This window comes from Anomalospiza imberbis, chromosome 7, assembly GCF_031753505.1.
Source record: "Anomalospiza imberbis isolate Cuckoo-Finch-1a 21T00152 chromosome 7, ASM3175350v1, whole genome shotgun sequence".
Classification (NCBI taxonomy): domain Eukaryota; kingdom Metazoa; phylum Chordata; class Aves; order Passeriformes; family Viduidae; genus Anomalospiza; species Anomalospiza imberbis.
The window spans coordinates 8,776,198-8,790,847 of record NC_089687.1 but is presented as its reverse complement, the minus strand read 5'-3'; the positions used below and the strand labels follow the sequence as shown (position 1 = coordinate 8,790,847).

Here is a 14,650-nt window from a genome sequence, read left to right as displayed (position 1 = left end):
GACCGTCCCCTGCCAAGAGCCACCCCGTGATCAGCTGATAACGGGAAGGGGAAGAGGCGATCAGATGGGTTACAGGGCGCGATAACGCGCGCCTGATGAAACGCTGTGTCCCGAGCGTTGGCACCCATGGCAGCCTAGCAGAGCTCCGGGAACGCGTGGATCAGACTCGTGCTGGAAATGGATGGTTGGTGCGGGCACCCCGATAATGTGAGCCGCACCTCCTGGTGATTAGCTGGGTCGGTACTAAGAACATTAGGAATTCACTTCTGCCGCTCTGATTGGTAATTAAGTGACTCGTCTACTGGCCGACAGTCCTGTATGCTTCCCCAGGCAGTTGTTAGTTCTTCGAAAACCACTCCTGACAAAATGAGGTTTGCCCTTGGTACACAGATAATGAGACTCAGCTTGACAGGTGTGGCGCGATTAGAGCGCGGCTCGGCGCGGCTCTCCCGCTACAGCCACTCGCGGTAAACACACTCATTACAACCCGCCGGTCCCCGGAGGCAAAGCATGTTTGACATTATTAATTGGCTTTTCTGTATAAGGAGTCAAATAGATGAAAAGGTTTATCAAGCTGAAATAATTAATTTTGCCTGAATTCGCTGACAGTTCAGTTCTCCCGCAAAAGACCATTTTAAGGGTTTGGTGTCTTTTTTTTTTTTTCTCTTTTTTTTTTTTTTTTTTTTTTTTTGAATTTCAAAGTTCAAAAGACATAATAGTGGCGAAAGTGGAGCTTTTTAGTAAATTATAATTAAAGGGAATTTAATTAATTTAGACCTGAAAAAAGGGTGTGTGCGGGGGGGAAATCCTATCTTTGTCTATACAGAGGTGTAGATGGTAGAACATATCATGGCTTAATAATGCATTAATTTTAATCTAATCAAAATATAATAAAAGAGGTAATTATGTTTAAAAATTATCATGCTCCAATATTGGTATATTTAAACACTTAATACTTAGGCTGCTTCCAGTTAGTAAAAGTTGTAATTGTTGCACTCAAATTTAGCTTATTTAACGATAGGGCTTATATTCATGAGGTTAATTGAATAAATCATTGTAATAACTCATGGTGAAATTGTGATTATCTATTGGGCTCTAATTTTTCTTTCCAAAGGAGAAAAAAACCCCTCAGAAATTATTTTTTTGTGGTTTCTCTTCCCAAAAGGCAGCAGATATCTCCTCAAAAAACTTGAAGCTAGCATTTAATTTTAAAAACCCAAAACATATTTCTCATATACTTTTCAAACGCACTCTGCAGTTTATTTAGCCTTTTCAAAGTGCACCAAGGTCACTTAGCAAATGTTTTGAACCTTCCACACTAAACCATCCAGATATTTCATAATGGTGTGTATCAGTCTGTTTACAAGCCCTTCTTTATTAATGAAAGTTTTTCCCTGTTAAGTACAAAGCCATACGATTTTAAAGTTCAGGAAAATGCCTGTAACATGGAAGTAAAAAAGAAATGGACGACCAGGAAGAGCAAGTGAGTCAAGAGTTCCTTTTGCACAGTTGCTTTTTAATATATCTCCTGATGCACTTATTTGGAGATTTTAAAAGGACAGTTTCACACTCATCCATTAAAAATCCTTTTGACCTTTCCTGACAGATATGTGTGCATGCCATTGAGAAAAGCACTGTAAAAGCTTCTCCAGTCAACCAGTTGGTTTTGCTGAAGTCTCAGTGGCCCATGACCATCAGACCATTTCACTTCATACAGAGTGTGGATTGTTCCAAAACAAAATGTTTCAAAACAGCAACAAGTGAGTTTCTCTACTCTACTCATTTAAAGCTGACCCCTTACTATCAAACCCTTCAGAGTTTGTTCAAGAGTGTTATAATCCATCATCATCTATTTGTCCCTGTTACACAGAGAAATTTAGGAAGCCTTGATTATTCATCTACCAGAGCCTGAGGATCCACAAGTAACACAAAAGTGCCAGCGTGCCAATATATTTTTTTTGGTCAAGAATATTTGTAAATTTTATAGTCTCTCATGTCCATATAAATGTATTTGCAAGAGACTGATGGGAATGTAGAAAACCAGTATTACATCTGTAGAAGTGAGAGGAAACCCACCAGTCAGTTTCCATGGAGGAGAATACAACTTCCCCTGGAGAGTGCAGCAGATGAGCTCCTGGGGGTACCTCAAAGCCCCTGATGTGACCCACTCATCCTTGTGGACCCCCAAGGGCAGGAGGAAACACAGGGAAAGAAGGGAAAGCAGAGGTACCTACTTAAAAAGTCACCCCCAGAATAAGAAACCTAGAAGCCCTGCACAGTAGCAAAATGTAATATTTACCAACAACTTAGCATTTGGTTACAGAAATGTCATCCTCCAAAAATGCAAACATCTGTGCACTCACAGTGGAATAGTCAGCAAATGCATCAAAAGGATGAGAAAACGAGGCCCTTCGTTAACAGCATCACTTTCTCCCTTTGCCACATTTAATGATACTTATCATATTTTATACTTGCATGTACTATATTAAGCTTACTAATTGGCTACATAATAAAGCTCAAAGGACATTATGTTTAAGTAACTGGAGAACTGAGAATCAGGAGAGAGGAACAGAAATGATGGGTACGAGCTGATCTCTGCTTATTGACCAAGATTCTGAAGATTTTAGCTGGCATTTTGTGTAAGGAGCTTTAATTCTTGTGTCTTGCAGAAATGAATTCATATGCTAATTCTAAAAGTAATTTATTTGGGATTTGTAATGACTTATCTCACACTAATAAATCCTGTCTTAAAAAATCTGGCAAACCACCCCCCCCCCCCCACAACTAAAGCAAAGACTCCAAAGCCACAAAACACATTGTTCTGCTGACAGATTTAATAGTTCTACATCTTATAGTTCTGGGTTTCAATAATTTCATTTGATAAAATTCTCCCACCTAGAAGGATTCTGTGTCAATGTGGTCAGTAGAAGAATATCCTAGGGGAAAGCACATCTGCCCAGCACCTCCCTTTCATTCATTAACCCACCAGGGGCTAACACTAATTAGATCAGGCTGCTCATTTTAAGCTGATAATTGATTTAAATAGGTTGCTCATTTAAAATAGAATAAAAACCTGCTAAACATTTGGTGCTTGGGTTTTTTTCATCTGCAACTTTCAATTGCTTGTGCAATGTAGCATAAAATGTAGAGGTCTCCCTTTGCTAAAAAGGCCATAAAATTAATTACAATGAGTATGAATTGTGTAGGGTGAGGGGGTGGAGGAAAATGAGAGCTGGAGTTAACTGCTGATGACTAACTAAGAATCACAAGCAATACAGCTTGTTTCTTTTCAGCAAAATTTTTAAAGTAACTTGGATAGCTGAACCACTCAGTTTTACAGACTTGTATCCCAGAAGAGAAGAAAGAGTTTAGCACATCCAGAGATGCTTCTCACATCTTCTAAACTGCCATTGCTGAGTGCAAAAACTTTATCACATAGTGCTAATGGTTTATATTGCCTCAATTAATTAATTTCTTAAATTAATTAATTGCTCAACCTCTGTCCAAGCATATAAATACGAAGTATTCATTTTATTGTTAGGACAGTATCAATCCACTTGGTGAAGTTGCCCATCAAAAAACTTTAGTTGCATGTGTCCATAATTTACAACTCGTTTCTTTCAAATCGAAATAAATCGACCTTTTCAGCCACCTGTAACGATGTTTGTTGGTACAAGGCTCAGACTTCAGCCCAGGATAATACCCAGAATCTGCTGTTTATTTACCTGCCTAAGAGTCTGTATCTGGAAGCTGGCGTGCACACACGCACAAGACAAAACAAGTAACAGCAGGTACAACTAGGCTGAAACAGGAACTCCTGACAAAGCTGCAGGATTACCAGAGGACAGAAATAAAAGCGACTGTGAGATGCAGATTGGCATCACTGCTGTTTTATTTTTAGTCCTGCTTCATAAAGCCGAGTCCCTGCCACTCCATCTGCTGCTGCGGCCCTGCATCATGCCCGGTTCGGGGACACCGCTGGCACTACATTTTCCCGCTTATGAATCTCCTTCTTTCTCCTGTTTCCAAGAAATTCACCCAGATATGCGGACTTTGCAGTTCGCTGGGGTTCAAGGACTCTCTGCCTTGAAAAACTATTCAAGAGCACTCACTAGTGGCTGCAAATGAAAACAGCGCCCTGGCAGGGCATCCCCCAGCCCGCTGCCTTCGTGCCTCTTTGAGTCCTAGCCAAGGCAGCAAGAAGACAATAAACACCCTTTCAATAATTCTCCATTCAGGCATCAGATCATTTTCTCAGTTAATGGTAAATATTATATACCAGTAAGCAGTTTTTCAAGGCAACAAGTTGTGAAATGTATTGAAAACAATACTGGTTGTTCAATCACTATCAAGGAATATTGAAGATAATTCCATTGCTTACATTTTACATGAATGCTTGAATTTCTCTGTTCGGTTTCCAACAAAACCCATTTTAGCAAAGCATGCTTTTTAAAAAGAGAGATGCCAATTTATTCCCTTGCATTTCAATTTGCCACTGAGCATATACTTCTTGTGTTCTCCTGTTAGGTACACTAATATCTAAGCATGCAACACAAGAAAATGCATGTGAGCAATCAATTGAATTGACAGTCAGCTGTAACAGGAGCACACAAACGGGATGAACTTAGTGGCTGTACCATGGCAGAGCACCTGAAATCGCCAGTGGCAGAAGGACTCTGAAGGCAGACTGCCAGGGTGACCAGGTAAAGCTGCGGTGAGCACAGCAGGTGATTTTACAAAGTTTTGCCACCACAGCTCTCTAAATGGCAGTACCCTGTGTTGGTCAGCCGTGGATGTGGGTGAGGACTGGCATCCTGGAGCACTGGGTTTGTGACAGCCACCAGGAGCCAGGTGAGTGGCACGGCATGGGGCTCACGCTCGGGGACAGGTAACGCCGCCTGGCCAAGGGCCTCGGGCTCCCCTCTGAACCACAGGGCTGTGGAGGAACGCATTGCCAGCTAACATGGAAAGCTTCCTAGACTAACAATGAGGTAATTTAGAATTTACATATGTGTGGAGAGGGACTGTTCTGATTCCAAGGTAGTATACCTGTGATAAAATAATAATAATAATAATAACGTGGGTGATAGAGAAAAGGTGAAGCAAGAAGGCCAGATAAGAGGGAAACAAAGTGTCTCTGGTGCCAGCACCAAGGAGAGACCTAACAAAGCACCAGGACCAGCTCGGCGCTGAGTAGCAGCGTTGCTGGAACAAAAGAGATGTGGCTGAGCTGGGAGAAAGCAAGTGCACAGTGAGGAACATTGCAAAGGTCAGTGAAGCAGTTTGCACAGCTGTGCTTCCAAGTGGGCTCCTCTCGCCCCAAGCCCTGGCCCCTGACATTTCAGTAGCTGAAAGCCAGGCTCTGCCGCTGCCTTTTCACTGCCTCCACGCTGCCCGGTGCCACTGGGAGCTGAGAGCTTTGAGCTGGAGGAGGCTAAACGCACTCGACTCCCCTCAGCCCCGTGTTTGAGAAGTTTGACACGTTTGCTCCCATCGCAGCCAGTTGGATGTGGCTCCCCAGGCCTGAGTCCTGCAGAGGCAAAGGGACTTGCCTGTGATTGCATGGGCAGCTGGCAGCAGAGCAGGGAATTGCTGCTGGCCCCGGGCAACCGTTCTGAGCAAAGCAGTGTCCTCCTCTAGTACAGGACTGAGGCTAGAAACAGAGCAAACTGGCTCCCATTCATCCACTAAACCCTCAGTGATGAGACAAGAGCCCATGGCAGAGGAGCGACCAGCTGCACAGTGAAAACACGGCATTATTCCTGAATCCCAGTATATAAAATATACACAATTTTAGTACTGGTTGTCTTGGGGGAAGGAAGTCTGAAACACCAAAATCTCTCTATTACATTTGGATTAAGATTTGTGTCATCTAACCCATTTTGAGTAGCAAAGATAATTGAACTGCAGAAACAGAGTAAAAATACCCAAAGTTCTGCACCACAAATGACCTAAGCAGAAAGATATGTGGGAATAGCTTAAACTCTAAGACACCAGTTCTTCCCCATTCAGAAAATCCTGGCATGCTGAAATTGCCAGTGGTAAGTGTCTTCTGCCACTATATGTCCAGAGATGTATGTGTAAGTAAAGGCCAGGGTACTTACAACAACAACAACAACAACAACAATAATAATAATAATAATAAATGTGGCATCGAACTGAGTGACAGAATAGCCAATCATCCAATCTATGTCTCACCTCCTATTTTTCATGCTTTCCTTTTTTTTTTAAGATATCTACCCTATTTTTCCATTCTTCCTTTTCTATTTGGTACATTTCAGTGTTTGGGTTTTTTTTTTAGAATACTTTTCCTTAATGTACTTTTAATTTTGCTGCCATTTCTCTTCTCTCTCTACACAAGCCTTCATCTTGAGATGCAATTTCTTACAGATTTCAATTCTCCCTAAAAATAATTTTCTGTACAACTTCTGTTTCCATCTTCTCTGATAATATTTCTTAGTCTTATTTCTATTTTTGTTGTTACTCAAAGTATAATAATAATTAAAACACTAATAATAAGTTTCTTAGCTCCTTCAATTTCTGTTGCTAACTAGAACTGTTATTATGTCCCTTTGCCATTTCCTGAAGACCATTTCTAAACAAAACTCCACTTGGCTTCAGTGGGGTTGGAGCCCACCTTTCCCTCCTTGTTTTCCTTCTAAGTGGTAGGACAGAGGGGGACGCACTGGCTGGGGAGATGATAAATCTTGCTGTCCTTCCATAGGGAAACAATCCAGATTCCTGGGAAACCGAATCAGTTAGAAAATCCTAGTTTAATCCATCTCAAGTTTAGGATATCCATTAGTAGTCCTAGAAAAAGGCTTCTGCCTGGGTCACTTCTGTAGTTACTGAGGTTCAGGAAAGAGTACCAGAGATGAGGTTTACCACCAAATCCTCAAAGTGATTTCAGGCACAGATCCTGAAGAAGGTTTCCTGGCTTGGAAGCAATAATCTCCCTTTCACAATGTTCTGGTGTCTTCTTGAGAGGAGGTAAGAAGATGAGTGTTTGCAGAATTTTACTAACACTGCTTTGGATAGACATCAAGGACTGAGGATTTTTAAATGTTTCTCTGTCACAGTTCTTAGACTCAAGAGCACTTAAAGCATGTATCTAAAAGATTTTTCCTTTCTGTTTCCTCTTTGTTCAAAAAGGAAGAGATTATGAGGAGTTCAACTTTCTGATTGCTTGTTTGTTTTTTACTTTTCATCCTGGGGGATTTAAATTACCTGTATTTTGGGGGCCAGCTCAGCAGAAACACACAACAGGAGCAGTGTGCTTGCAAGCAGATTGTGCAAATGTTTCTTTTGTGATGTGTTTTCTTTTGTATCGCTGTAGTCAGCGACTTCTCTGGATCCCATCCTAGGCCCCAAGCCAAGAATGAGAAATAAGGCTGCAAGCGAGACAACAATTCACAACCACAGTATTGTTTGACTTGGAATACTCACCGGGGTAAAACCTACAACAGGAATACAAGATGCTTTAAGTAGCAGATGCTGATTTTAATCTTTCTGGTAGTTAGGGAGTCCACCTTGGCCAGCCCACAGAGCCAGGAGGGACCTGGCAGAAGGATTTCTTCCTGGCTATGTCAGCGAGGAAATGGCAGCAGGAGCAAGGGTTGTGAAGCACCCAAGGTGATCAGCAGTGTAAGTAGGAAGCATATGAATATAGGCTTTGTTAGAGAAAAGGACTGTGCTATCAGTGAAAGTAAGCAGCAGCAGATGAAGATGAATGGTCAAAATGGGGAAAATATACCTGTGTTTAGTCTCTAGGAGTTTCTAGCCAAAAACACAACAGTCTTTGAGCATACACATTACATGAAAAGGCAAAGATAAAACTGTTTTGCTACAATATGGAAAAAAACATAAGCAAGGGAAAATAGACACTGGGGGTTGTATTCTGCTTAAAGAGGGAGTAAAACATTAAAAACTGCTGCAAAATTCGGACATCAGAGTAGGATAAGAGAGTAACATATAGTAACCAACATCCCTGCTATGAAGTAGTATAACAGTTTTAGAAATACGTAGTCTAGATTTTAGAGAAAATTAGTGTAATACAAAGCAAATGATTAAAGAACACTCCATTTTACAATGCAGCTTTAAAATTATTTAGAAGACATTATGGTATAAATATTGAGCTGGGAATATACCACATATTACTGTACAGAACTATATAAACTCTCTAATTTCCAGAGCTATTTTTGTTTGAGTTGTTCAGAAAATGTTGACGAAAAACTTTTTGATAAAAGAGAAAACCTCTCAGAAGAGTTGGTGATTTCGTAATCCAGCCCACACTCCCAGTTCCTGTCCGTATTTGAGAATGCTCTGGGTGGGATCCAAAGCCTATGAAAGCCATGGACAGGATCCCACTGGCATTCAGCAGGTGGGACATGAATGCCAAGTCAGTGTCAGGATGCCTCTTGAAAGCCATATCTCTCACTGCAGATCCCAAACATTACATCTAGGCCTGAAATAATCCTCTGTAAAGCAAGCTACAAAGGCTTTGGGTGTTTTATGTTCACACTTGCTAGTGAAAATGAAATGGCAAATAGTAAATTTGTAAGGATGGCAATTACAAAATGAAAATAGCCCAGGCGTATTCATTGGATAAGTTATGTATTGCACTTTCCAAGAAGGGAATGCAAATTGTCCTATTCAGGAAGGCCCAGAGCTATCAGCTCAAGCAGTGCCTGTACCCTGGCCCTGCATCAACTGCAGTTTTACTGGCAGGGGGAAGCTGAAGCTCTTCAAGCTGGGATCCCAGAGTGCATCCACAGCCGTGAGCACAGGCAGCCTGTGCTCTGTTCAGCATCATCCCTCCCTCCAGTCTGCCCCAGCGTGAGTGAGCTGCAGGGCTCCACACCCTCTGCTTGCCCAGCACAGCCAGGCTCTCCCGTGTCCCTGCTGAAATTCAGCATAAAGCAAAGCAGGAAGAGCAATGGACGATCCTAGAGGAAAATGTTACAACTGCAAACCTGTATTCACCACCCACCAGAGCCAGAAGGGAAAGGTGCAAGTGTCTCCTCACCTAACCTGTGCAGGCAATCCAGCCATTTCTCTGGCACCTCCATGGCTGCGTGTTTTCCAGAAGGAGCCGGTCTTTTGTCTCAGATGAAATTTATTTGTGTGAAAGGACAAAATTACCACTAAGGGCAATGGAGTGCTAAAAGCAAGATAAGAAAAACAAAACATAAAACAAAACCAAAACAACAACAACAAAAAAACCCCACCAAAAACCCGAAACCAAAATAAAAGAAAAAAACCCCAAAAACAAACAAACAAAAAAACCCACCCAAAAACCTGTTCTGGAAAAAGGTTACAATTAACTATTTTTCTGCAAATTAAAGGCTTACAAGCAGAAGAGGTCAAGCACATAAAGGACTCCTTGGCTGCTCTTTGAGCAGCATACCAGGTGTACAAAACAGACATACCCAAAGAAAAGTGAAATGCCAAGGAAGTGAAAAAAATGGAGAAAACTCAAATTAACATCACCTGCCATAAGTAGATTTTTAACCAGCCTCTTTTTTTAACCAGTGATCCTAAGCAAGAAGTCGCACAAGCTGTGGGTAAAGCAAATGGCACAGGTTTTCTGTCTCCTGGTTTGTCATGAGGGCTGATGGTACCTGGATGAGATTCTTTTTAGGTTTCTGCCCTGTTTGGATTCTCAGGTGTGCCACTGTCACCCTGAAGCCATTCTCTCTGCCAATGCCTTCTTGAGGCATTTTGTCCCTATCAAGCTAGATGTTATCAGTGTTTTCATCGAACATTTGGAGCATTGATCTCCTCTCAGATTTATTAAAATGGGTCAGATTCAGAAACTGTTGCTGAAGACATGATATAAGTTCACATAAGTAAATACAGACATGAATATTTGTCTGCAGGGTTTTTTGTGGTTGTTGTTTTGTTTTATTGTGGGTTTTTTTGCTGTTGTGAGGGAATCAGCTTAAAATACTATCTGGCAGAATGAGATTTCCCTCCATCAGTCACAGTGAACATGTTCTCCTATTTCATTCATAGTTCCAGGAAATAATAATAATTTTAGTAGGAAAGTTAATCTGTCAGGATTATGGTATTCAAAATGAAGTGCAAAGAGAAATAGAGAACCATAAATGATAAATACACATAAACTAATTGCTGGTTTTATTTTATCAAGTCACAGAAATGTAAAATGCTCAGCTCCAGGGATTCTAAATGGATTGAAAAATATTTTTTTAAAACAAATCTTCCGTTTGTTTTATTCCAAGATAATGAATAAGTGCCCCCGGGACAGTTTTGAAAGGAGATAATGCACCTCAAAAGCTGATTTCCTTTTTCTGGCAACATATTCTAACTGTAAAAGTGCTTGGATTAAGTAACTACAGTGACTGGCTGTCAGTGCTGCAAAGCAACTCTACAAAGCCACCTTAGCTGCACTGCTTATCCACAGCTATCTTTCAGTATTCAAAACTGTCAGGTATATTTTCTTCTCATGTGAAAACACAATTTCCTCTTCAAACTTCAGGTGCAACCTAGAGAGCAAGCAGCCCAGCAGCTGAGGAATCCTGAGATTTTCCCCCCTTAAAGCCTTGGCATCTCCTCATGCCTTCCAGCACTCTGTGGGGATGATATGGGGCATCCAGACCATCACAAAAACATCAGTGATCTGGCCCTTTCTGCTGGAGGGTAAGAGCATATCTAAGTGTTCATGGGAGACTGTAAGCAAGCTTAAGAGTAGGTTTTTTTGGTTTGTTTTTTCCCTTTCAATTTGAGATATATAATGGATTTAAGGGCTCAGAGCTTGCTAAGTATGAATGAGAGGGGGGCTCCCAGGAAACTCAGGGATCTTAAGAAATTACCTGAACAGACATGCAGAAGAATTTTTACATTGCTTAAAAAAAACCCCAGACAAAGTAGGATTATAACAAAGAAGGATAGAAATGGGCTTAGGGTGACTGGATGCTGCTCCTGGTAGGTCATTGTTTTTTGGGGTTTAAAGACAAAATTAAGATCAGGTGTTAGTTAGGTGTCTAAATAAAAACAGAAAAGACAAATAAGGAGATTCAAAAGCCAAAGGCTTATTGTAAGGCCTAAAATTTACACACAGCAGTATGAAACCCAATCTTATAAGTCCATTTTACTTATCAAATATTTTCCTAAAACTTCCTTGTGCATGCAGCACGCAGATGACCATGACTGGCTGGTGTCTCTACACCTGTTAACATTTCTGTACAGTGAAGGGAACAAAAATGCCCAGCCAAAGGGAGGAGGCAATATGAGCAAGTGGATTAAACAAAGAACTGCTGATAGATATGGGTTTGCACATGTCTCTGCCTTGCTGAATGATGGCAAACCAAACTCCTGCTGCTTTAGATCCTTGGCTAAGCTGGGTAGTGAGCCTTGAGGGCTTCAGACTGGAATTTCTGGCCTGCTGTGAAACCAGACACTGCTGCAGCTACTGCAAGCCAGGAGCTTCAGCACTGACCTTCAGCAAAGAGCTCTGTGCAATCACTGCACAGACAGATGTTGCAGTCTCCCCTTCACCCCAGATTGAGGATGGTGTGTTTCCCACCAAAATTTGAATCCTTAAGAGGCCCACCTGGCAAAAGGAGTACGCTTAAGATAGCTGCAAACCTTTGGGTGCCTCAGGTAGAGCAGTTGCAGAGCTGTATTTCACATTGCTCCAGGAAAACCATGGAGCCTTCCAAATCTACTAGCAGCCCAATTAAAAAGACAGGGGAAATGTTGAGGAATACACCTAGCTGTGTGTTTGCAGTCCTCCAAAAGAGAGATCAGACCATTGATTTGGTCCAGTAAAACCTTGGTTAGAAATACCAAGTCCTGCACTGTCAATATTGCTGCTCACAGATATTACTTCCCTCCAGCAGTTTCACTTCAGTGTAAAGTCAGACAAAACTGTCCAAGGGGGCCAGTTCAGAACAGAAAAGCAAAGCTGTTCTCTAAGGTTTGGGGGTGTTTGCACCTCTATAAAAATAGAACTGTCAGTGGGATTGCCAAAAAGTGGAGGATCAAAATACTTTGCTGCTTTTACAGGCATCAACAGCCCTTTGTTATATAATGAAATTCAAAACCTAATTATGGTTACCTAGTATATAGTACAAAAACATTGTCTCTTTATATATACATGGCCCTACAAATAGCCTTTTGCTAGTATGCCTCAGTTTCATTGAATGTGTTGATGTTTATAGCTTACTTTTCAAAGCACCTTCAGGAGGCAGAAAACATGCAAGTGCCTTAAGAAATGTTGATTTATGAACTATACTGGTCCTTATTCTTCTTGTAAACCTGGGTGGAAAATTGATCAGTTATAAGCCTGCTATAGATCTCACAGGTTTGCAAGATATATTATTCTATTTCAAGATTATCTGATATTGCAAGAGATTTTTCCCCTTCTTTTTTTCTTTACCATGGTCATACATTTTCCTGTCTCAATTTTTTTTTTCTACTGTTGTTGGAGTTACGGAAGCTATCAGAAAATAAAAATAAAGAAGAAGAAATCCTAGAGAAAGTAGCTTTGGGCCACCCCAGGTTTTCCCAATCCATCATAGTGTGGGTTTTATTTCATACCCCACTGAGGTGGAATTCACAGAATGTTTCTTGAATTACCATGAAGCAGTCTTATAAGACAATTACTGTCTTTTTTTCCCCCTTTTTGCTTCACTCTGCTTTTGACAGCTGTTGGCATTTATTATATAACCAATGGACCCAGCATTAATTTTCAGTAGGCTACAGATCTGTTAAACTTTAAAGTAATATGTACAGAATCGGACTGCTCAAATGTAGGATATTCAGCTTGCAGAAAACAAAAATACTTCAAAATTTCTTTTAATCAAATTTTGGGCCGACAGAAAAAAAAAGAGAATTTTATTGAAATTTTCCAAAAATAATGTTTTTACAATGTTAGAGTAATAAGAAAATGCTGACATTTTTATGAGAACAAAAATGTCATTTTACAGGAATAACAGTTTTGATAGCTCAAAATCCAACACTGTTCCTGTAGCTCTGTTTGGGGTAATATCAGGGAGCTACGGAGCTCTTTGTAGTATTCCCCAAATGTCACCTGCCTTTAGAATCTCCCAGATACTGAATTTTTTTTGTAAGACACTATCATTAAACAGTACTACATATTCCAAGGTAAATTATATTCTGGGTCACTTATATTTTTATTATTTACTCCAAAAACTTGTACACATCCTGACCATGTAAAAAATATTTTGTAGACATTGAATCTTGGTTTCTTTCACTGGAGTCTCCATTGAGAGATGTCAACAAGATTTCTGGAAAAGGAGGAGTTTCTTCATTATTAACACAGATGTTACAATGTGGACTGGAAAGTGGAATGTGGACTGAGACAGAAGGTTAGGAGAAAAGCTTCAATTAATCCTCGCATTTATCACACCTAAAGACATCCATCAGTGATCTTGACATACACCTGAAACAACTTTTTAGATATAGATGGAATGGCTGTTCTGCATATGCCAGTCTTATCAGTCTTGTGGGCCTTTTTTTTTTTTATTTTTTTTTTGCATAGACAGTGATTTTCTTCTCAAATTCATACCTCTCCTGGAGAAGTCACTGAACACGTACAGTTAGAAGAAAATATATGAGAGCACAGGTTTTGTATTTTCATGTAAAGTCAAGTACAGTAATTTACTGCATGAGATAAGAAGGGCCAGATGGACCACAGACCCAACCCAGCTGTTTCTAACATTCTTGTTTCCACCTTTCTATCAACAATGTGATAATTATGCACTCTAAATAAAAAATATCTTTGAAGAATTCCTTAATCAAGAACTTTACTGTTACAGTCTCCTGCTGGAAACATTCTTCTCCTTGACATGAGCAAGTTTAAGTGAACATCACCATGATTTGTTAGGTGGGAGGAAGCTGTATGACAAAACACTTCAGAGATGCAATGCTTTTTGCCAAGCAGCTGAAACTGTTTTGTTGATAAATGTTCACGTCTCAAACTATTAACACTGTCACACAGGTAAAGTTTGATCTCCTGACAAAACCTCTTGTAGCTGTCTCTTAATCTATTCAGTAATCAATTTTAACACTCTCAAATGTCTCAAAATATTCCTTTTAGCTTGTTTGTTTCACTATATGCTATGTACACATGCACATATTTCACTCCATACATTCATCCTGAACATATATTTCATTCCAAGTGATAATACACATTTTCTTTAGTAACTGCAATAACCTAGGATGTAACAGAAAAATGAGCACCCAGATAACCTGGCAAAGAGCACAATATTAAAGATCTGGGAAACAGGGGAGGCAGCTGCTCACACAAACCTGCAGCTCATACTGGGCTTTGGGCTCCATCAGGACCTCAGGAAAGTCTGGCACTTTTGTTTGCTGTCTTAGGAGCCTGTTTGGCTTTGTAACCTCAACTCTGCCTGAGCCCAGCAGGAATGGGCAGCACTCAGCTGCTGATGGAGGAGGGCCCACCCCTCTCATGAGTGAGCTTGTCACACCTCAGGTCTTTAGGCAGACAAGTAATAAAAGATGCAGTTCTGTGGTAAACAATAGATGGTTTGCCTACTCCAGCTGTCTCATAATATTTAAAATAAGCTGTGTGATGCATAAACCCAAATACTAGACGGGCTCTCACAGCTAATCACTCCACTCTGAATGGTAGTGAAGAAGT

At 40.6% G+C, this 14,650-nt stretch overlaps 1 long non-coding RNA gene across 2 annotated transcripts; it reads left to right on the top strand.

Moving 5' to 3' along the window:
* The first annotated feature begins 5,079 nt into the window (after positions 1 to 5,079).
* LOC137476869 (uncharacterized) lies at positions 5,080 to 13,513 on the top strand. Of its 2 annotated transcripts, none has more exons than XR_011000675.1 (3): positions 5,080 to 5,269; positions 10,499 to 10,659; positions 13,215 to 13,513. It is a non-coding gene; the product is annotated as an uncharacterized lncRNA (long non-coding RNA). The 2 variants fall into 2 exon arrangements; XR_011000676.1 differs by lacking the exon at positions 5,080 to 5,269 and adding an exon at positions 9,269 to 9,665.
* The last annotated feature ends 1,137 nt before the right edge of the window (positions 13,514 to 14,650 follow it).